The sequence below is a fragment of the Cyanistes caeruleus genome, chromosome 6 (genome assembly GCF_971803275.1).
Source record: "Cyanistes caeruleus chromosome 6, bCyaCae1.hap1.1, whole genome shotgun sequence".
Lineage (NCBI taxonomy): Eukaryota > Metazoa > Chordata > Aves > Passeriformes > Paridae > Cyanistes > Cyanistes caeruleus.
The window spans coordinates 27,339,917-27,363,143 of record NC_141706.1 but is presented as its reverse complement, the minus strand read 5'-3'; the positions used below and the strand labels follow the sequence as shown (position 1 = coordinate 27,363,143).

Genomic DNA, 23,227 nt, shown 5'->3' with positions numbered 1-23,227 from the left:
TACATGATAATATCCCTTGCCTTTACTTTAAAAAGACTGGTAGAAATTTATGCATTTGGCAGTAGGAAGTGCATATATGGATCCATTTTAAAAAACAGCAAGATCTTTTTTCTTTTATAAGTTTTCACAAAGAGATACAATAAGAGAAGTGTGATAAGACCCAATTAAAATTTGAAAATTATTAAAGATGTTCCAGAAAAAAGCAGAGAAATTTCTGTTCTTACTTTGTGACAATCAAGATTTTAAAGAAGGATGTAGACTGAACATCAGAAACATTTGTTCAGCTGGAGATTATACAAAACAATACTGAAATAATAGCTCTTGGTTTTATACATCTTCCTTTATAGGACCCATATTCCTCAATAGAAAATATGTAATACAAGAGAAACATTTACATTCAAAATTAATTTAAAATTTCTTTATTATGTAGAGGTTTTGCAGAAAATAATGTCTACCTCATTCTTGAATTTTCAAAGTACTTTATCTTCCCTGTGTCTAGAAGCAAACATTTTAATCTTGTGTGAAACAAAAGTTGAAATGTCATCTTTTTTTCCGAAAATTGGAGCAGAGCTGTAATCCAGAGTCTTGACAGTGAATAATGCTCCATGAATTCCCTGATCATATTGTAGACTTGTGAAACTCAGTGACAGAGACAAACTTATGAAAAAACAAACCCACCCCCCAAATTCAAACTTAATACCTTTTCTACTTCTAAAATGACTTTTTAATGTTCTAAACTTACAACATCACTTTGAGAAAAAAATTCAGACTACTGATAAATTCCAAAACTGTTTCTGTCTGCCTATGCCTTTCTCTGTAGCACTGAAGCTATAGTTATTTAAAACTGATTTTAAAAATTGGCATAGTAGTTAAAAAAGTCCAAAACAACCAAAACCTTCAAACAAGATTTGTTATATGGCTAGAGAAACATTGCAAAAATTATATTAACACCACAAGTTCAGGAAACAGGCAGCAGAACACAATTTTTTTAGAAGGGCAAATAAAAGACAAATTTCAGAGAAAACAAAGCAATAGGTGCACAATAAAAAAAATAAGTGATATTAAGAGATGGCTAAGAAAACCCTATCCCTAAATGATTAAGGCTTGAATAATATATCAGGAAACATTTTGTAAAAGTACTCTAAAGTCAGAAGACACTGAATAACTGGAAAAGCTACATCAGGCAAGTAAATCATAGTGAGTAGAAAATCTAGTAGATAGAATTAAGCAAAGTGGAAATTTAATTTTGCCTTTAGCATCTAGGTTTTTGGACTGGGCTCAGGTTTCTAGCCCCATCAAGAGCCTACATAAGAGACAGAATATTTTAAGAACTGGAAAAGCACCTGCCTTCTAGGTAGATTTAATAAACAAGAAATTGAGTTGAACACAAATTTAGTGCTCTTGAAAACTGAAAATCCAAGGGTTTTTTGGCATCTACACATAGACATTTAAAAAAAGTTTATATCAGGAATATCTGTTCTTCTTTTCTGTATAATAAACTGCACATAAAAGGAGACTTTTGATGACCTTTGGTAATGCTCTAACAGTCATAGAGTGAAGCAAACAGAAAACACAGCAAAGAACCATGGACAGAGTAACAGAAGGATGGTAATCTGGCCCAGTAAAGGTCAAGTGGTAAAGAACTTCTGAAAGCTCCTGCTTTGAAAAAGGGAGCAAATATATTATCTGTTGTTTGTTTCTTTCTATGATCAGGCTCGTGACCTCTGCAAATAAACAGACTGCAGCAATGAAATATACAATGCTAAACCAGTGTTTTCTCCAAAGGTAAAAGACTACAAAATCTGAATTTTTACAGTTTTGTCTATCAAGCAGGAATGATATTTTTCTTACTGTGCAATAGAATTCATGTAGTTACTTTTTTTTTTTAGTGCAGCTGTTATGTCAAAAGCTTCTGCTTTCAGAAGAAATATTCACCACAGAGAATATATGGGACTTTGGTGTTTATAAAACCAAAAGTAGCAGTTTCTCTAGAAATAAAAAAGAAAGATTATTTCTCAACTGCAGAAATTTCACAGCCAGAAGGAAAAATCTGAAGTCAGTTGGAAAGCTGTATGACAGCAAGGAATCACAGAATCACAGAGTCATAGAATGGTTTGGGTTGGAAGGGATCTTAATCACCTGTTCCAGCACAGTTGCCACGGGTAGGGAACTTTCCACTAGACTAGGTTGCTCAAAGTTCCATCCAACCTGGCCTTCCACACTTCCAGGAATGGGGTATCCACCACACCTTCTCTGGGCAACCTGTTCCAGTGCCTCACCATCCTCACAGTGAAGGATTTCTTCCTAGTATCTAATCTAAGTCTACCCTCCTTCAGCTTAAAGCCATTGCCCTCTGTCCTATCACTACTTGCCCTTGTGAAAAGTCCCTCTCCCGCTCCCTTTATGTCCCCTTTAGGTACTGGAAGACATTCTACAGTCTCTCTGGAGCTTGCTTGTACCCAGGCTGAAAAACCCCAGCTCTCTCAGCCTGTCCTGTCTTAACAACAGCGGTGCTATCGCCCTCAGATCACCTTTGTGGCCTCCTTTGGGCACACTTCAGCAGAGGACCACATCAACCACTACCCCCCAAATCAGTCTTTTTTCTCAGGGCTTCTTTCATATATCTGTGTTTGGAATTGCCCTGACCCACATGCAGGACCTTGCACGTGGCCCTGTTCAACTTCCTGGGATTTGCACAGGCCCTGCTCTCAAGTCTGCTGAGACCCATCTGGACAGCACCCAGAAGGGAGCACTGTCCTAATCCTAATGCAGATGGGCATGGCTATGAAGCTGTGCAGCTATTTCTACTGCAAGAAACACCCAAATGCATGTGCAGGCTGCAACCTGGCCTCTTTCCCCTAACCCTAACTCTGACACTAGGCTATGTTTGATGATATTATTTTAAAAACTGATACATATAAATTATTCCTAGTTACACTGATCCATGTGCCAGTCTCCCCATTGCAAATGCTGCATTATGAAAGTCCCAAGCAATTTTGGGAGTTACTGATCTCACACTACTTCTTAGCATACAATACAGAATTCTTTTGCCTAAATATTTTCTCAGCTTTCTGATTCTGATATAATAAAAATTATTCTGAGCTAGCTACATATTTACTTAATATTTAAGCAAATATTAGAATGATCCATGGACAGCAGAAAACTGTCAAACTATCAAGACATCTGTTGTGTAAGAAGCCAGAATCTGTCCTTTGTTAATATAATTGTTATATTCCCTCTGAGATTTAATGCTGACATGTATAGAGAAAGAAAAACATTCTAGTCTTGTGCTTGCTATTAAAAAATAAAAAAAAATCCATTGTTATGTGACTTCATTCTTTGATATATAGCATGAAATTTCAACAACAAAGTAAAGAAAAACAAATAAATTAAAACATTATTGTTTAAATATAATTTGTCAACTAAAGGACTGCAAAGCACTTTTAACTGAGTCTTTCCACAGAATTCCCTGGGCTTTGGATCAAGACTTAAAGAATTAACTCTATTAGCAGCCCAGTGAAGTAAAATGTGACTGGGAAAAGTCAAAAGTAGAAAAGATATTTAAGTTATCCACTCTGATATAATAATACTGTGAATAGAACTGAAAAATATTTTCAGTCTTATGTCATGTACCTCAGATACATTGCCAGTCATAAATCACATTCATTTTAAGGCCTTGAGGCACTATACAGAAATCAGTAATCACTTCTATTCTTAGAAGAGTACTGAGAGTACTAAATGCAGCAGGATAGAACAGAGTTAACCTGTTCGATTCTGTTTGCAGAAGAATGTAAGAGAAATAGCAAAGACTCCAATTCTTTCACTAAACCTAACTCGTAATTTTTTATTGACCATCTTGAAGAATAAAAATCACTGATTGTCTTGGGGAAAAAAATATTTGGTTATTTACAACAATTTACTTGGAAATAGCTGTGAAACATTAGGGATAGCCTGAAAAAGAAGGCTTTCTACTCAACATCCGGGCAAAATTATCTGATTCAGTGGTCAAATAATGGCCTTCAGAAACATTTTATTTGATTTACAGTAATTTTCTTCTCTTTTCAACTCTTTAAAAAACAACACCATATTGACATAATTTAGTATCCTGTGGTTCAAAACAGGTCCAGGCATTCTAGGGAACAGTCCTAATCTATAAAATATGGTCTTCTTTCTACAAATCATTACATCCATGAGTAACTTTATGTACAAGAGTTATTCCAGGGATTTGCAGGGACTCTTTACACCTCCTCCCTTAATCATTCACAGTGTGTACACTAAAGGGATACAGGTAAATATTTGTCTGAATAATGCATCAAATTAAAAGGCTAGGGTGTTTCAAATTCACCTGTAGCTTTCATAAAGGTACGGTGAATTTTTAAAATCATACTGATTAAGGGACGCAACAGAATTCATTCAGCAAGTAGAAAGCAACACTGAAGAAAGAATGGAAAAACGTGTCTTGACGTTATCAAGATATGTTAAACTGTGTGAATGATGTTTCATACCAACAGTATGAGGAGTGTAGAAATCAGTTCTGTAGTAGCAGGACTATGACAGCAGAGGAGGACAGCTGGAAGTGACAGGCAGGAGATACTTAGAAAGAGAAGAAAGAGGGTTATTTAGTGATACACTTGGCTGTGAGAGGCGGTTCCCCATGTCAGTGCTACAAAACTGGAGCGCAGATAGCTGATGCAGTGATGCTGAGCTGTGGCAGTGACTGTGGAGTGATACTGTGGAATGATAGATGTGGGAGCTCTTGGCACCACTGACAGATAATTAGGGAAATTGGCAGGGCTGGGGGGAAGGAAGCTGAAATCTATTGTGCACATAAAGAAGATGAAAACCTGTTGTTGGGAGGACTATAAGGGCTTTTATCTCCTCTAAGTAAGGAGGGAATTGAAAGCTCTCTGATGAAGGTAAGAACTTAGTGTCAGAGAGTGGAGGATAACCTGAAGGATGACAATTTGCCAAGCTTGAGCCTGCTGCTTTGTAGAGAGCTTGCCGTTTAAAATGAGAAGCTTTCGACAGGGGAGAAATATAGAGGCAAAAATACAATTTGGTGTCTGCAAAGGCAGGTGTTACAGAGATTCATGAAAAACATTGGCAAAAAAATGCAGTGTAAGGCTGAGTGCTGTGATCTTTTTTTAAGATGCCTTGGAACTTAATCAAAGTTAACCACAACAGTTCAGTTTTAGCTGTAATAATAGTAATAATAAACATGGCAATGTACCTTAGAGTCTTCCAGTCAACTTCCTCTGGAAAGCTCATGCCCTAAGTACCTGTAACTGCTGAAATCTGCATTAAGCGAACTCTCCTTTGGACCTTAGGTATAGACTCTGAAGTGGATAGGAATGTCCATGTAGATTGGAGTGTCAAATACTGAAAGAAAACACAGAACCCAAGATTAGCTGTGCTTGTTCAGGCCAAAGGATCCTCCTAATACTGTGCCCCTAGTGAGTGCAGATAGGGGCAAGGTGGCTAGCAGATATAGAAGAGCCTAGAATCTGTTTGCTATTACTGTGTTAAATCAGGTTGCCTTTAATCACAGGTTAATGAGTAAAGTTTTTATAGCTGTGGCCACACTTTACTGCAACATATGTGCATTTTCTTCACTCACATAAAGTGTACTTAAATGAATTAATTTACCCTGTGTTTCTTACCTGGGCATTCATCATTTGACTGGTAATTATAATGACTGTTCTTTGTACTTAGATTCTTTAGGGAGTGGGCTGCAGGTAAAGTACCTTGTATTCTTTAGGTGTTTATATCCTATTAATTTCATTGAAAGTTAGACAACTAATTAGAAGGTACATGCCTGAAAACCTTTGATAAGGTAGGCCTTTGTTTCTGCAAACAGGTGCTGTGCTGTTGATAGTACTGCAACAGGGTGAAGTTACAGTGTGGATGGTTTTGTACATATGCAAGAAATTGGACCTTAGATAGTCCAAGACTTTTAAATTTTTAAATGCCCTTCAAAGTACTCTGAAACTTAGTGAAGTTATTCAAGCTCAGCAGATCTCAGCTCTTTAGCCACTTTCAGTTACCAACATCTGTTTCTTTTCAAGACACGATATGGGCAACATTTTCAAGATGACTGTGGAAATATGGGACCAGATAACTACAAATTAATAGAAAGGTGAAAAATAGATGCAGATAGCTATGTATTTTATATATTTCAATTTAATTTCTGTACAGTGCACATATGCACTCTTCTTGATTAGGAAGGGAAGCAAAACACTTCCTTCGGTTAAGATAAAGATCTGTTTCCATGACTATCTAAATGTCTGTCTCAGTATTACAAATACCCTCTACACTGCATTCCACAAGTCCAGACTGAAAATGAATCTCTTTGAAACTGACTTTTTGTCTCCTATTTCTAGCTCCAGATAGTGAGAGGTGTATTTGAATGGAGATCTTGGTTCTTTCTGGAGTATTTAGATGTACAAGTCTGCCAAAACATGCTTGGTCTAAACAGTGATGCCCCAAGAAGGCTGTGAGACTTTCAATTTTATTACTGAAGTGAGTCTACGGCTAAAATGGTTTCCTTGCCTCGTGTGCAATTTTCTCATCGTTACACTGGGGAGCAGAACCTGATTGTATAATAAAATTTACTTAGTATGCACAATTCCAGATATGGAATCAATGAAGGTACTCAAATAGAATTTAATGGTGATGATGAGTGAGAGATGAGAAACTAGTTACCTCTTCTAAACCTGGACTAGGTTGAATGAAACCATCGAATTGTAGATGTTCACTAATTTCAGAAATGCCAAAGATGGCTTAATTTTAGTAAATTCAGTCAAAATCCAGTAAATGTAGGTTTAAAAAATGAAAATTATGAGCTTTCTCAGACAGAACTGCCTCTGTGTTTCTTTTCCAAAGAATATATGGTCTGTAAAATTCATGCAGTTGATGCAGCATGTGAGCTGTGCAGCAGCACCGACTAGCAACAACTGCAGATGGGTTAGTTTAACTGATAGTGAAGTACATACAGTGTTATGGATTCTCTCATGAGAAAAACAAAATCAACTAGAAAATTTTCTAGTTGTTGATTTGAGTATTCAGAGAGAAGGAAAATGTGCACAACAAACCAAAGCCTGAGGAAAAGACTTGGCCTTTGCTCTCCCCAGGTTCAGCTTAAGTCAAACACTGCTCCACCCCACTTCCTATGTCAAACTTTCCTCAGTTTTATTCATGTGTAGCACCCAGTCCCCCCCAATTCCTTTGGATAAGAGATGGGAAGCACAGCTTCAAGTCAAACACTGCTCCACCCCACTTCCTATGTCAAACTTTCCTCAGTTTTATTCATGTGTAGCACCCAGTCCCCCCCAATTTCTTTGGAGAAGAGATGGGAAGCACAGGGTCGAGGATTAGCACAGGACCATTCCTATCTGCTTCTCCTCTTGTGACCCATGGCTGGGGTCCCTCAGGGCTGCTTCTGCCCCAGGGCAGGTCAACCACTGCTGAGGTTTTGGGGTCAGTAAGTTGCTTACACCAGCACTGCAGCCATCTGGAATTGGTTGTGACTGGCCTGGGGCAGTTCATATCCTCCTCTGGGCAGTGCTGCAGCTTCTATTAGTTAAACCAGTTCAGGCACAATATGCTCTTCTAGACTTTAATAGGAACTGACATATTTTTTTGCAGGTGGTTTTGATTTTTCTTTTCTTTTTTCTTTTACAGACATCTAGTAGAATTTCAGAAAATTTTATCAAGAGATTAAATCTCTGCTACATAAGGTAGCTAAACAACTGCAAAACACTAAGTAGGGCTGAAACATCAAGTTTCAGTCACTTGCTAATAGTGACATTCTTTCTGCATCATTGCATGGAAAGGTGTTTAGGTGTGCAGTGGGAGGTGCAGCTTCCTGGATGGATATATGCTGTGACAGGGAAGTAATATCTTGTTAAAAATCTCATTTTGTTTTTTTTTGAGTAAGAATGGTGGATGTAGTAGTTGCAGCTCAGATGACAATGTTAACTCTGAAGATTTGGCTCCTTTTAGCTCTTCCTCATTTCTTTTTCAGAACTGCTACTTGGGCTGCATTGTCCATCACAAAAGTAAATTTGGACATATACCCTGAAATCTAATGAAGACAAAGGAGATGCTAATGAGACACTAGGAGCAAAATCAAGGCCACTATGTACGAGACAACAGCTTGCTGAAATGGCTGTTTTAAAAGCCTGAGGTGAAACATATATAACCAATATTTTTCTTCTGTGCAATGATAAGCATATTTCTCTTGTTGATGAGAAACACAATCTTTCTGAACTTGAATTCTTCAACTGGGTGTATGGGATTCCCCTTCCTCCCCTTCCCCCCAGTTGCTATCATACTTTTAGACAACTGTACAAAGATTTTCTCTTCATTTTGCAACATGTGACAATGAATAAATGTCCTTACTTGGTTTAGAGACCAATAAAAGTTATGCTAATACTTTTGCATTCAGGAATATTCTTCAACTAAATCCCTTGAGGTATAAAAGAACATTCCTTCCCTCGCTATCTGTATAACACCCTCCTACAGTCCTAAGATTTTATTATATATTACACTGATTTCTACAGTGACATTTTGATTACGAAACTTTTTCACAAGGAGAGAATTCTTGAATTAAGACTACATTTTTTTAAAGACAACTTGCCCTCAGTGCTCTACTGGACTCAGGTATACACAACTGTATTGTGCCTTAGTAGAACGTAGTGGATATAAAAATAAATTATTTTAGCATAACTGTCTGTAGAGCTTACTTGGGCTCAGGTATTTTACCTTGCATTTGCAAGGGGCTAAAATATTTCTGCTCAGCTGCACTGAGTAACTCATTAAAATGTAGCAACACCTCCACAAGTCTAAGCCCTCTGTGGCTTCCTGTTCTGAGCAGCTCAGTCAGGTGCTCATATTTATAGGATAACAGTCAAACCAACGTAGTCACAGGATTAATCTTATGTGGCTCCAGATGTGTGGAAATGACTGCATTTATATGTAGGTTCACAGAAATAGCTGAATAATAGAATTTTATATCAGTAAGTATTAGAGGCAAAAAAAGGCTTACACCAGCTTATCAGTAGACTGTACCTTACACCAACAGGTGTCTTAGATGGGGACCCAGTGCAGGTTTGTGTGCACAAATAGCAGAAACAAAGGTTTCACTGGGCAATTCCTTAAGCTTGGTAGTGAGATCATTCAAACACTGACCTCTGAAGAGAACAGAAATACAAGTTCTAAGAATGTCTCAGTAGTACCAGGTAACATATGCATAACTGAAGCACATACAAGTTTTGATGATCTCTTAATGCCACATAATGGAGGAAACAGGGCACAAGAAGCTTCCCCACTAAGTGACAAGTGATGAGTAGCTCTAGTGTGCCCCAGGCCTTTACAGATTTCCTTGTGGTTTAGCTGGAGCTGTAGAAATAACCTTTGAATGTTTCTATGCGGTGACTGCATGACTTGTTTTTATTCTAAATGCTGCTAAACTAGCAGTTTTGCTCTGCCTGACCTTGTGACTGCTTCATGGGACTTCCTGGGAACAGAATTACAAAGCAAAAGCCTTTTCCATGGGGTTTATCCTTACACCATCTGAGAGCTTAAAGGCAATTAATATTCTACTGTTATTTTCCAGTTCTTGTCTTATAAGGAGTTAATGCGATGCCCATTTTGCATACAGAACAGAAGTTGCGAACATTTCAGATAAAAAAAATCAGAGCCAAGATACAAGGAGACCAGGATTTTGGATTTCATGCTCTCTAGTACATCCTAACTACCAGCAACTGTGAGGGATCACAGATATTTGATGGTACTTGCGGCAATCAGTGCTCAGCTGGATGGGGGTAGGTGCAGTTTTCAGGTGCAGCCTAGGAGGAGTCTTAGGAGCTTGCAGTGATAAAAGGAGTTTGAAGCAACACAGAATACTTTTAGGTTTTCTCCCCCCCACATCTGTGGACTACTGTTTTGATCAGACCTACTAGTAGGGTTGTATTTTTCAGGAAAAGACTTCTGATTCTGGGAAGGATGCTCTTTGGGAAAATTGCTGAGAAGCTCCTGATGAGTCTGAATGTAGGGCTGGTGACTAATGCATATGTGATGCTGTGTTTAAATTGCCTTTACCTACCTAATGGAAAATACTGATTATGGAATGATGCACATGTGATAGATGGGTAATATGATGATTTGCTCTCGCAATTAAGGGATAAATATTATGTGTATGTTAAGAGAAGTTTATTGATGTATAGTTATGTTAGTGTGATTTGTTCTCCATATAGGCCCCTTTCCCCTCCCTCCCCCTTGTACCGTTGTCACTGGACAGCCTTGGTAGTCTGGGTATTTGGGAGGAGAGCAGGCTTGTTAATAAGGGGTGTGGCATGGCAACACCTGGCCTCTAATCAAGTTGCAAGGAAGCAATCTCCACCAATGGATGGTGAAGAAGAAGTTTACTGACAGACTGTGGGAGGGGCCAGAGTTGCCCTCTACAATGCCAGGTGGAGTGGACATTCTGTGAGTGAGCACATGGTGGCTTGGTTCCATGTTTCCAGTGCTGCTCTTTCTCCTTATTTAGTCCTTTTGTTATATTTTGTTAAGGTTTAATAAACTCTTGAATTTTTAAAAGTGAATGTAACTTCTGACAAATGGGGGTTTGGTCCAGGATATAAAACCTTGTCTCTGTGGCCCTAGGAGATTTTGGATAAGGGGTGCATGTGTGCTGAGTTTGGCAGCTCAAATGACTTCTTCTGAGATCATTGGTGATTACAGGTTGACACCCTGGAGACAACAAAAGAATGAACAACAAAAAAGAAGACAGGAAGAAGGGAAAAAGCCCCTTGAAAAAACTGCAGGCAAGGATTGTGAGCATTTGAGTGTATGTGAGATGGAGTCCTGGGGTGTGTTTGGAGTGTGTGTGAGACTTGAGAGAGAACTGCAAGTGGGAGGGGGACTCAAGAGTACCTGGGGGAGGCCAGGTTAAGGTTTACTGGATTTAGGGTGACTCCAATAACACCTGGGAACATCAGGTTGAGAGTTACCAGATTTAGGGGGGGCTTAAGAACACACAGCACCCTCAGGCTGAGAGTTATTGGATTTAGGAGGACTCAAGAACACGTGGAAATGTCTAGTTGAGGGTTGCTAGATTTAGGTTAGACCAGCAGTGGGAACCACCATGTGGCAGGAATTGGAGGCGGTGAGGGGCTGTGGGCAGCAAGAGACTGCTGCTAGGTGCTGCAGAGACTGGAGGAGCCAAGCACAGCAGCGCCCAGCAGAGGTGACCCAGCTGCGCGGGGTCTCAGAAACCCCGGGTGGGAGCCTATGCAGGTAGCTACCGGTGGGGACCTGGCACAGTAAATCCCAGCGCTCACTGACCCAGCTGAGGAGGTGGCGGCATTGAATGCAATTTTCACACAGTGCTGCCAAGGCTTGGGGTTGTGATAGCTGGGTTGTGCAAAGGTCTCAGAAAACTCAGCAGGCACCATGTTGGTGGCTTCTGGCAGTTGCCTGCACTAGCAAGCCAGGAGGTACCAGAGTGCTGGACCATGCTGCCTTCCTTGCGGTACGCACTGGCATGAAGCTGTGGGACCAGGGCACCACATGGGTGGCTTTCAGCAGTTGTCCACACTAGCAAGCCAGAAGCTACCGGGATGCAGGACAGTGGCAGCTCCTCCGTGATACCTGCCAGTAAGCTGTGGGACCACAGGAGTCAAAGATAAGGTTCTTTTTCCTTTCTTTTTTCTTTTCTTTTTTCCTCTTGCTCTTGGGAAGGTAGGTCTTGTTGGGAGGGCCTGAGGTTGGTTGATTGGGAAGGCAAGCCTTGTTGGGTGGGCTGGTGGTTGGCTGTTGACTACCTCCTGGGGATCTGAAGATGCCCACTGTATGCCCTAATTGAGACCACAACAACCTCAGGGGAAGCCAAAACATGAAGGATAATAGACCTCAAGAGGAACTGCCCCCAAAGGGAAAGGGACCTGAAGGTTTATGAGAATGAGCAAAAAGGGGAGGAGGAAGACTAGGGTAGGGGTGTCAGAGGCTCTACCTCCTGGGGACAGAGTATCATCGGGAGCCCTTAATAACCTTAAAATAGGTCCCCAGGAGGAAGAATTTGAACTGTTGGTGGACACAGGAGCTGAAATAATTTGTGTTTTCAAAAGAGGTGCGAGAAGAGTCAAGATACCATGCAAGTAGTGGGTACAGAAGGGGGAGGATCTAAAGCATTAATTTATAATGGTAACCCTGGACACTGGGTACTGGTCAAGTAATGGAGAGATCAGCCTCTAACCCCTCAGTGGGGAGGTCCCTTTCAGGTATTGCTCACCACTCTATCAGCTGTGCAAACTGTGGAGTGGAGATGGACTCATGTCAACAGACTTAAAGGCCTGGTGGAAGAACCCAAAGAATGGACTATAACATCCTGATCGGGTGAGAGAAGATTGGCTCTTAAGGAGACACCAAGAGATAACCATAGAAACATCAGGACATCTGAAAAGTAGAGTCAGGCTTCCACTAGCCATCTCGAAAACTGTTTTAAGTAACACTTTGGGTAGGAAATTTGAATTGTATTGGTTACTGATGTAATAGTCCAATTTTAATGGATGGGGATTGTGAGTGTCTGTTGAGGGGAAGCACACGGCAAACAGTGAGAAGTGCTGGAGTGTTTCACTTGGGAATTGTCAAGTGAAGTAAGACAGAAACTAGAGGGCAATACCAGGTTGGCTGCTGTGCTTGCTACTGAGAAGACTACATAGCCCTGCTACAGGCAGCAACCCCTGAGGCATGGTAAGGTGGGGGTAGAAGTGATACCAGCCCTCTGTCATTCCTCAATTGTCTTTTCACTCCAGAATCAAATATGGGTACAACTGACAAGAGGAATACAACAGGGACTAGAGGACAAGACTGAGATGACCTCTGTACTTGCCTCCTGCTATGGGAAGTGACCTCATGGATATTGTAGATGGGGTAAAAAGCCATACTGGACCTCCGTGATTGCCTTTTGTCTGATCCAACCAATGCATGTCACAAATTCCACCAAGCATTTTGCCTAAGGAAGACCCAAGGTTTTATTCTCTTGTTCCCACTGTCCTCACCCACATCAACAGATGCTATTATGACTCATCCAAAAATTAAATTTGACTCAGGGGAAGTAGGAGTGGATCATGGATATTGAAAATGAGAATTAATTGCTCAAGCCAAATGACTTATAGAAAAGGAAAAGGGGAGATTGCTATAGATGGGTAATGTGATGGTTGGGTCTCACAATTAAGGGATGAATATTATGCATATGCTAAGAGAAGTTTTATTGATGTATAGTTATATTATTGTGATTTGTTGTTTGGATGTCCTCTGTTGTCCCCATAGTCCCCTTTCTCCCCCCATATTTTTGACACTGGATGGCCGTAGTAGTCAGGACATATGGAGGGAGGGTGTGTATCTGTTCCCCTTGCATGGGGCAGTTGGGAGGAGGGCAGGATTGTTACTAGGGGGCATAGCATGACAACACCTGGCCTCCAATCAAGTTGCAAGAAAGCAGTCTCCACCAATGGATGGCAAAGAAGAAGTTGACTGACAGACTTTGGGAAGGGCCAAGGCTGACTGATGCAACACCAAGGGTATAAAAAGCAGAGCAGCCATTTTGTGAGTGGGCATGTGGCTGCTGGTCACAAACTGCCAGCTGTCCTTCTTCCTTATTTAGTCTTTTCTTGTGTTTTGTCAAGGTTTAATAAACCTTTAAAACTTTTAAAAGTGAGGGTTTTTTCTCACATGTCTAAAGTGACTATGCTTAGGGAGCATTTATATGGTTTGCAGCCCTTTTCTGAGGGTAAATAACCTATTCTCAAAGGCTGTGTGAAAGTTTATTATATTTACTATAATAGGCTACCGAAAATAACTATGTGGAAACACCACATGAGAAAATAAGTTCTCTTTCTGTATGAGGACACTCTGGGTTAATCACTTGGGCAGTGGGGAACCTGGCTTCAATCTAGCTGTGAGTTGTCTGGTTCCTCTAAATTTTAGAGGCATACTCTAGTCCTTTGGACTTCTCTGACGTTTCTTTCCTTTTTATCACTTAGTGCAAATTCATCTTTATGTTCCTGTAATTTTTGGTCCATCTCACCTCCCTGTATTTCAGACATTTTGGCCTCTACCCTTTGGTGGCCTGGCTCAAAGTAATGCTCTGTTGAATGGGTGTGAATGGCACGCCTTTAGGCTTTGTATGTTTATCTTACAAGTTCGCAATGCTTTCAAAATATGGACAAAAATTTTCTGATGCTGGGAAGAGCTGCTTGATAAATAAATTTTATTCTAGAGTTCAAGTGCTCTAGAAAAGTTCAGTGGATTAACTGTTATACTGTGCTTAGCAAATCAAAGTAATTTTAGTGTAATTTTTGCTTTCTGAAGTTTTTGAATTAATTTTTCTGAGTTGTTTCGCCTGAAGGAGGTACTTGACAGATGTATAATCCAAAAGTGCTGCATTTCTGTAAAATTCTCAACTGTCAATGAGAAAGTATTTTAAAGGTTTTTACTTTCGTTAGAGTGAATTTTATAATCAAATAACCTTCATTATGCATGGTAAAATCAACGCCTTCTTAATAGTTTTGTGCATAATCTTTTTGAAAAGGAAAATAAAAATGAATGCTTTCTTGTTGGAGTTTTTATAATACTTCAAGTGCCAACAAAATCCTTGTTTTTCTTCTTTATTCATGCTGTTTTGAAAATCCACACCAGCTGTTTGTTTTTTCTCTGTTGGATCATGGAAGCTAGCAATGGAAAAGAGTTAATTCATTAGGTCACCTAACACCCATCACTTGCATAAGATTATTCACTGTTGTACTCTTATTTTGTCCGGTTTCATTTCAAGTGAGTCCTCTTTTAAGACTTATGCTGTTTCCTCTGAATGGCATTTCCAAAGCTGAAAATCATTTGATTATCATGCAGAGTTTTCTGTTTTACAATCTAAGCCTTGTTTTACTTTAATTTCATTTATAATTTCTTAGTGAAAAGTTTTTTACCATATAAAATTATTTTCAGCTTGTGGTTAGAAGTCAGGGTATGTTTATTTTTTTTCTATATGTTTACATTTGCTTCTAAGAGTTATGTTTCCTGACAGTCTTTTGTTTCCATCCAAATGACCTAAATCAAGGTAATATTTAAGAAGCTTTTCTCTTACTCTTGAATCAATTCGGGCAACTTAGGACATACTTTGTCTCACACAAATTATTTGCAGTTTGGGTTAAATTACGAATAGCTTGTATTTATTTGGTTTTGAGCCAAAGTCTTGTAACAAACTGCCAGTGATAGCAACTGGCAGCCACTGGACCCTACTGAGTCTTCAAATGCATGTGAGTTGTTTTTGATGAACGTTATTATATGGAGTAATGTGCTGTCAAAGGAAGTCAATTTTGGTTGGATTGCTTCAAGATATTCTAAACAAGGATATTTCTTCAAGTTTTCTCTAAGATACTTACTTCCTCTCTTGTTTTGTAGCTTGTGAAGCCTTTAATTGTGTTTTGTCTCTTGCTTAATCCTTCAACCTTCTATTCATGTGAAAACAGTATTTGTTTTAGTTTTATAGAGGTTTTACCTTTAGTCACAAATTTTCAGGCTTGTCCCATCTGTCCCTACACTACTTCCCCACCCCATTCCCCTGCCCAACATTTTCCCTTTTTGTTTTTCTGTCCTACCCTACCACTCCAGTCAATGCTTTCTGGTGTTTTTGTGTTCATTCAAAGATATCATTATTAATATTTCACAGAATCTGGGGATAAGTTTTTTCTGTAACATATTCTTTCTTCCTACCCCTTGCTGTCTTTTCATTTTCTCCCTCACTCATGGCAGAGAGAACAGGCTCACCGAAATGGCAGGTAGGATGTAGCTCACACCCACTTCCATCACTTTTCATTACATGTCCAAAATATATTTGATGGACCCTTTCAGGCTCTGTTAATTATACTTTCAGTAATTGCAGCTGATTCCAGGGCAAGCAGGTGTCAGGAAGATCCACAAACCCCAGAGGTTTATGTCCAAAAGCAGACAGAGGAGTCCTGCAACTTCATTCGAATAGAGGAAGAGTCCACCAGGGCACACGCCCGCGGGGTTTTCGCTCTCGGGGTTTCGGAGGGCGCAGCCTCCTTTTATCCTAAACTCCCGGCCGCATGTTGCTCTCTTCCTTCCCCACTGGCTGAGGCACTAGGAAGGTACAGCCTTCCCAAACAGCCTTCCACATATTCCCCCTTGAACCTGCTATTTAACCCCAAAGCTCAGAAACTCAGGCTTGTGCAGATCCTTGTCTGTTTCAGGAGCCCGGCTGTCTGGGCTCTGCAACAAACCTGCTGCCCAAAGTTAGGAGAGACACCAGGACCCTTTTCAAAGATATTAACACCCACACCTTCACCCATCCAATTGTTTGTGAAGACATTAACACACATCTTTCCAATCACAGGGGATCAAGGTAGAAACGGAATATGAGTCTTTATATTGACTGCGGTGCAGGAAAACCTTATTTCTGTATCATTCAGGTCAAGTAGGTACAGAAAAAAGTTGTCAGGCAAAATACACCATGTTCCTGCTCTAAGACTGACTAAGAATAAGGAGGTAGCATTGACAATATCAGGCAGTTAACTTTTTACAGCACTTTTCGCTAGGGTTAGAATTAAAAAAGGTTTTTTTCCCCTTGTGGTTGTCACAAGGAAAAAAAATGTCACAATGACCAACAGGTCATTGAACCCTTTAGATTTTATATGGAGCTTATCTATTTGCATAGCAATATATATGGCAGGGTACTTTCTTTAATGTGATTGCAGATGAATGTTAACAGTCTGCTACTACCAAACACTAGCCACCTTCATGAAATGAATCTGTCTGAGCTACTCACTCAAGCACTTCTGGGCCTGGGAGAGTTTGGTCTTCTACTCCCAGAAAGAGGTACCTAAAATAAAATAAATTCTAGTGCTCTGAGGTATGAGCTCTTGCAAATGGTGACTATAAAGGGAGTGTGAGAGAACAAACTTGTGTGTAGGTGTAAGACCACAAGTGAAAGGACTGCTGTCTTTAAAGGTAGTTAAATGCTATTTTTTCTGAGACCAGTAAGAAAGAAAAAAGCAAGCTCGCCTTAAGTCCAAAATGATCTCTTATCTCTTATCTGTAAGCTTAAAATTTAGCACAAGAAAAGCTATCTTTTACTGTCTGTTGCCCATGGTGATGTGTAAGTGTAAAGGGGAAAGGAAAATCTTGTGCACGTGAAGGACATGTCTGCAATGGCTGATGAAAATTGATAAATGGGAAAATGAGTCATCTAGCAGCCTTTATCAGCATATGAATTTTTGAGGGAATAGAACTCAGTGCTCATGCAGTGTCTCTTCAAAGCATTAACTCTGAGATCTGTTAGGCTCTGGAACTGTCTCACTTGAAAAGTAATGGAGACGCCATTGTTCAAACTTAACAATTAGACTGCAAGCTGCTGAACGTACATTAGAGAGCAGCAACTCAGAGGTTTACTTGGTTGAGAGAGATGGAATTAATAGATCGCATTCCTTGATCAGCCCAAAAGTGTAACTATTTTCTTCAGACTTTCCACATTAATGTGCGAGCTTCATTTGTCATGGAGCACAGTACTAACCCTTAAAGTCTTGCAGATACAGTTGTGTACAAGGTTTTATAAATATCTATACCAATAGTTTAAGTATCTGTTTTGAAGCGAAAGTAGCTTTTTTTTTTGCAAATTTTGCAGTAGCTATTGATATCTAAAGTGCTCACAAGCCTTTGTTTCCACTGTGAAGTGAAATGTCTTATTACAGGCCCAGCTTGGGTTAAGCTAGAAAGAACTAAAATACCATTTTTTGAAATTACTTTTGTGTGTGAAAGAGCAGGCTTGTTGTCACAAAATTCGTCTGAATATAAGTAAAACAAAGAGTTTTACAAAGAGATCTCACAACTGAGACCTTTGGCCATTTTTTGTTTTGGGTTTTTGTTGGTTGGTTGGTTTTTGATTCACTATAGTTTTTCTGCATGCCAACCAAGTTTAATGACTGAAGCGTCAGCTTGCAACTTTGTAAATATTCTAAAACAACTTTCCAAAATACTGTACAGTCAGAAACCTACCAGAAGACATTTTGAACTCTCCCAGTCATCTTGGTAATCTGCTACAGTGTTCTGATAAACATAGAAAGGACACCTTTGTGACCAAAGAGAGCTAATTTTACACTCGTCCTGATATTTGCCTTGTTTAGCAACGCTAGTCCCACTACTGCTCAAGCTGATTTGCTGAATTCCGGTGCAGACAAGTGAGACTTGAAAGGAAACCTGGAGTTGGGGCTAGAGGGAAAATGCCAATCTCTGGAGAGCAGGAATATTGATGAAACCATACCTCAGGCATTCCTAATTGAAGTCAGAAAATTTGAGTCAGTGTAAATAAAAAACTGCTGATGGGCACAAGTGGTACAGAGAGGTTAGTCAAAGCTCCTGGACAATTAAAGTATTTGATAATTGAAATACTGGTTCAAGATATATGTGGTAATCACAGCTTCAAATTTTTCTATTTATTTTTTTTTTTACCTGAATGTATGCTAAGTTAAAGGTCTTGAAAAGATTTATGACCAAATAAAAAAAATCAAATTAAAATATTCTTGCTGCTTAGAAAAGAAAAATCATCTAGGAAACTTAAATGTACCAGTGCAATACCCTGATCTTTTTGATATCAGTATTTCCTTAGTACACTATAAATAAATCCAAGGTTCTTAGCTTTAGTTCAGTAAGTTTCATCTTGTTTCTTAAATAGTGATGAGTACTAAGGCTACCTGCATTTGCCAACAATCCAGATGTTTTTAGCAAGTGCTCAATGACGTGAGAATAAAGTCTAGACAATTACTTTAAGTCTCTTTTCACTAAAAGAAGTACTGCACACTTTAATTCTTGCAACCTATCTCTCTAGAGGGAGGAAGAGATATAATGGTCACAGAGAAATGCAAGCGAATGTAAAAAGAGTGCTCATATTAGCTCAGGCTGAGGGTCTCTGTACTGGAGTATTCTCCTTGCAGAAGTAGCTGCTGAAAGACAGAAATAAGGAGAAAAAAAATGTACTTTATCTGCTCAGTTGACCAGTGAGGAAAAAAAATGTAATTTTCTTTGGAAAGGGGATGGAAGTGTTGTGAGGGAATGGTATTTATCAGAACAGAATAGCTATGTAGGATTTTAGATTTTGGAGTTTATGGGCATAGGTTTTTGATATATATAATTATTATTTTTTTAATGTTCATGAGCTGAACTTCTAAAACAGCCTTTGTTTTTCATGCTTTCAAACAAGGCTTTAAACTTCTTTCTTTTCTTTGAAGGAAGAAAGGTAGGAAACATGTACTTATCTTTTAGTTCTGACTTTTTATCAAATTGGTTTTTTGCCTGGGATATTAGGGTTGGAAAATCTGTCTTTAAATAATAACATCCAAGTAGCACAAAATCAAGGTGATTATAATTTGTATTTTGTATTTCAGCATTGTAGAATTAATTTGAAATTACAGCCTTGATGAACTGAATTAGAATTTTTAGGCAGAAGGTTAGAATCTGATGCTAAGTCTGTTGGAACTAAAAATACCCACAGTGTAAACTACTCAATTTTTCAAAGTACTTGGTTAGAAAAAAGCAAACTGACACTATATGAAAAGCCTGCCTTTATTTTAGGGCGGTAAATAGTGAAATATAGTATTTAGTGTGTTTCTCAAATTCTGAGGGACTCACTTGTGTTGCTCACTAGATTATGACTGTGAGTTTTAAGATATAGAGGACATGAAGAATCTGCTTGCTGCAGTTTTGCTGTTGCACCTTTTCCCTGGAGGAGAGATATTGGATGAAAGAGTTATTACTGTCACTCATATGTCTACTGCAACAGTAACGCATAGACCCTGACAGAATATTATCTACAAAATTCTCGTAACTATAGAAATCTGCTTACTACTGGTCTTGAATGTAAACTTTGCATATATTTCACAAGTTAGCTGGCAATTAGTTTTTCTCTTCTCCAACAATACATTCTCTTGTTTGTTTTTCCACTTTCTTTCACTGTTAGTCTCCTGAAAATCTATGTGGTCAACAATAGGCTTCATAACTCCCAGGAGAAAGATTGGTTTTTTTTTTTTCAAAAATGTTTCCAAAAACCTCAGTATTGTTCAGTTCAGTTCTGAAATTGTCTGAAGTCAAGCAGTGGCAGTGGGTGCTGGCTTCCTTAGGAACAGCTGCCACTGCCCTCTAGCAGAGGCTGGAGAAGCTTCATGTGCTGCTTTACAATTCCTGTAGTTTTGAGGTCAGTGTATAAACTTAGAGCAGCCACTGATCCTAGCTTTAAGTCAGAACTGCACCAAGCCAAGTGCATCCAAGCGGTGGATGAGAAACTGGGTTTTCCTCTGATTATTGTCACTGGGGTGCTCACTGTGGGTAGTGTGCACTCTGGCAGCTGTAACTCTTCGAACTTCATCAGCCAGAGGTGCCTGGTTGTACTGGGTGCCAGCCTCAGCCTGTCTAGATGATCCTCTCAGGTTATCTTTCACCCCTGCTATGGTCTTGCTAATGCTTTCACAGTGTGGAAATCATACTCATAAATATGACTATTACTTCATAAAGAAACTGAAAATTAAGAGGAAATAAGGGAACTGGTTGCAAATGGCATATGGTTTTTGGGGTTCACTAAATCAAATGATGTCAATATAATAAAAAAGTGAAATATTGCAAAAAATATTTGAGGGGCTTTTGGAGGCTTTTTGTGTGGGAGCATGTGTGCTGGGTTAGTACTTTTTCTGTTGAGGGCTTTGCTGAGCAATAAACTTGTGTGCTTCCCTTGTGCTGAATTTCAAAAGTTTTCAGAGGAGTGATATTGATATTAACTGACAGGTCATCAAATTCAGCTGAATGAGGTGAGGGCCAAGAGGCTCATGGTGAGGGGGAGCTAAAGTCAAGTTTCCTTTTTTTTTATTTTCCCTCAGGAGGTGGGATGGGGGAAGGGAGTGGTCTATCTGCCTGGTTTAATACTGCATTGTAAACTGCCTTTGTTTCAACCATAATGGGGAACATGAACAATGATGCCTGTAAGACTGTAGTAATCAGGAGAATGATGAGATATCCAAAGTGCAGCCTGTTTTGGGGAATCAAAAAGCAAAAAAAACCCTGGAAGTGCAAAGAGTGTTTTTTCCTTTTGATTAATGTGAAAGCAGTTAACAGGTAGTATAGTTTATAAAATGACAAAAAGACAGGTGAGATAGGACAAAAGTCCTTAACTGCACCTTTGGGATTATGATGAAGAATATTTGGAAAATACCAACAATAACTTATTCTTGCACAACGTTTAATCTTTCTTTCCCCCTGCCTGCATACCCCCCTATCTTCTTCAACATGTACTCTGTGTCATGGAAATTAGAATCCAAGTCAGTTTAATTACTTTTGCTGTTGTTCCAGTCCCATGGATTGTAAATATTAGATTTATGAATAGATTTAATTAGCTCTGGAGCTTTTTTAATATACTCAAGCAATTCTGGCTGCACCTAGAAAAAGGTTGTGGAAAAAGCTGTCCACAGTGGACTTTGGTCTAGACATGAGGTCTTTCTTATGAAAGCTTAGCTGACTAGTTAGAACTATAAATGTTACATCCCTGATGAAGTTGTTCATCTGAGAGTGGCAAAATTACTCCTACCACAGTCTAAGAAAACAGAGCGTGCTATTAGGTTCATTATGTATGTGCTCTGGGATGATGTGTTCTCAAGTAGAACGTGGCAGTGCTATGCTCCTGTGGCATGCCTGTGGCATTTTGGTCACTGCATGAGGTGGAAAAGGTTAGTGACGAGTGTTTGACTGAATAGAGCAAAGTCAATATGAAGGGCAGGTAAATGCATTAGGGCTTCTCAGCTTGAGGAAATGAGTCCAGGCTGCTTATGATAGAAGGCTATGAGTCTGTGAGTGGCATACTAAAGTGTGCAGAGCACTGCTGTCTCTGGCTTTGCAACTCCTCGTGACACAGATAATGAAAGGTTGGCACAGTGTACTTGGAAAACCCCACCATTTGCTTCACTTGATCTGATGCTTGCTTGTGACAGTGACCAACACAGGCAAAACTTTGGCTGGATGGATCTTCAGTCAAATCTGCTGTGGCAGCTCATGTTCCTATGTGGAACATGTTTATGTTTGTGGATGAGCAAGAATCCTCTCTAAGATCTGTAAGTCAAGAAAACAGCAGCAGCATATTTCATGCAGTGTTTGGGAATAGGATGGAGAGTGAAGAAAAGATAGGGTGGAGAAGCAAAATAATTGCAGAAAAGAAAAAACAGTTACAATTTACAAATTTTCCTGTTGGTTCAGTGGACTTTTATATAAATAAATCATTTTAGATTTAAGTTATACAGCAGTTTAAGCTTAAAAAGTGAACAAAAGCCCAAATGGTTATGTGTGCTTGGAGAAACAGTGCAGGTCTTCCATCTTCTGAAACTGTGTCCTACATTTCTCTTTCCAGGTACCACAGCCTCCTTCTCATTCTGTGTGGCTTTGCAAATTCACTGGCTGTTAAAACTTCAGGGTTTACTTAACAATAGGAGACTTCTACTCCTACTACTAAAAAATGTGGCCACAGTGCTTATGGATCGTGCCCTGTTACATTGCAGCATAACAGCTGCCATGGTCAGTGAATCCAGCCTGCTTTGCCAGCTTCCTATGGCTGGTGTATCTAGAACTCCCCAAAGCACTTCCACTTGTTCAAATACAGTTTGGTCGCTAAAACTTGTGGTGATAGCTCTTTCTGTGATATGAAGCATCAAGCTCACTTTATGTAGCTCGTTCTTTAGGGAGCTCTGTCAAGTGCATTTGGCTGCTCAGACCCATGAACTGGTTCCTTAACAGTCCCTCATAGTTATAATTTACTGCAGTAATCTCAGACCTGCTTCTGAGGAATAGTTTATTTTTGCTTTCATGTTTCTGAAGGAGTCTCAGGCTTCAGTCTCCTGAAGGAGTCTGAAGTGTCATCTGCTGCAAAAAGCTGAAATTATGGATGACAAGTGAGACAACAGTGTTTGCATCCTGAACCTGATGCAGAGGGTCTGAATTACCTGTGGGAAAGCAAAGGCAATATGACTGTTTTCATATTTCATGAGTGAATTACAGCTAGGACTTGTACTTACCACAGCAGAATACTCAGGTTCATGAACCAGTGCAGGTCAGCTATTTAGGCAATACATGGAAAATCTGTTTTAGTTCTTGGACTGAGAACTCTAAATTCATTTCATAAGTG

At 39.5% G+C, this 23,227-nt stretch overlaps 1 protein-coding gene across 4 annotated transcripts in view; it reads left to right on the top strand.

The window, feature by feature from the left end:
* Positions 1-23,227, top strand: part of LRRC4C (leucine rich repeat containing 4C) — a 587,704-nt gene that overhangs the window by 79,629 nt on the left and 484,848 nt on the right. Inside the window, exon 2 of one of the 4 annotated variants that reach the window (XM_086892222.1) lies at positions 8,024-8,185. The exons of the other annotated variants lie outside the window; for them this stretch is intronic. The gene's annotated coding sequence lies outside the window, so the exon portion shown is untranslated. The remainder of the gene's footprint in view (positions 1-8,023; positions 8,186-23,227) is intronic. 4 annotated transcript variants of the gene reach the window in all.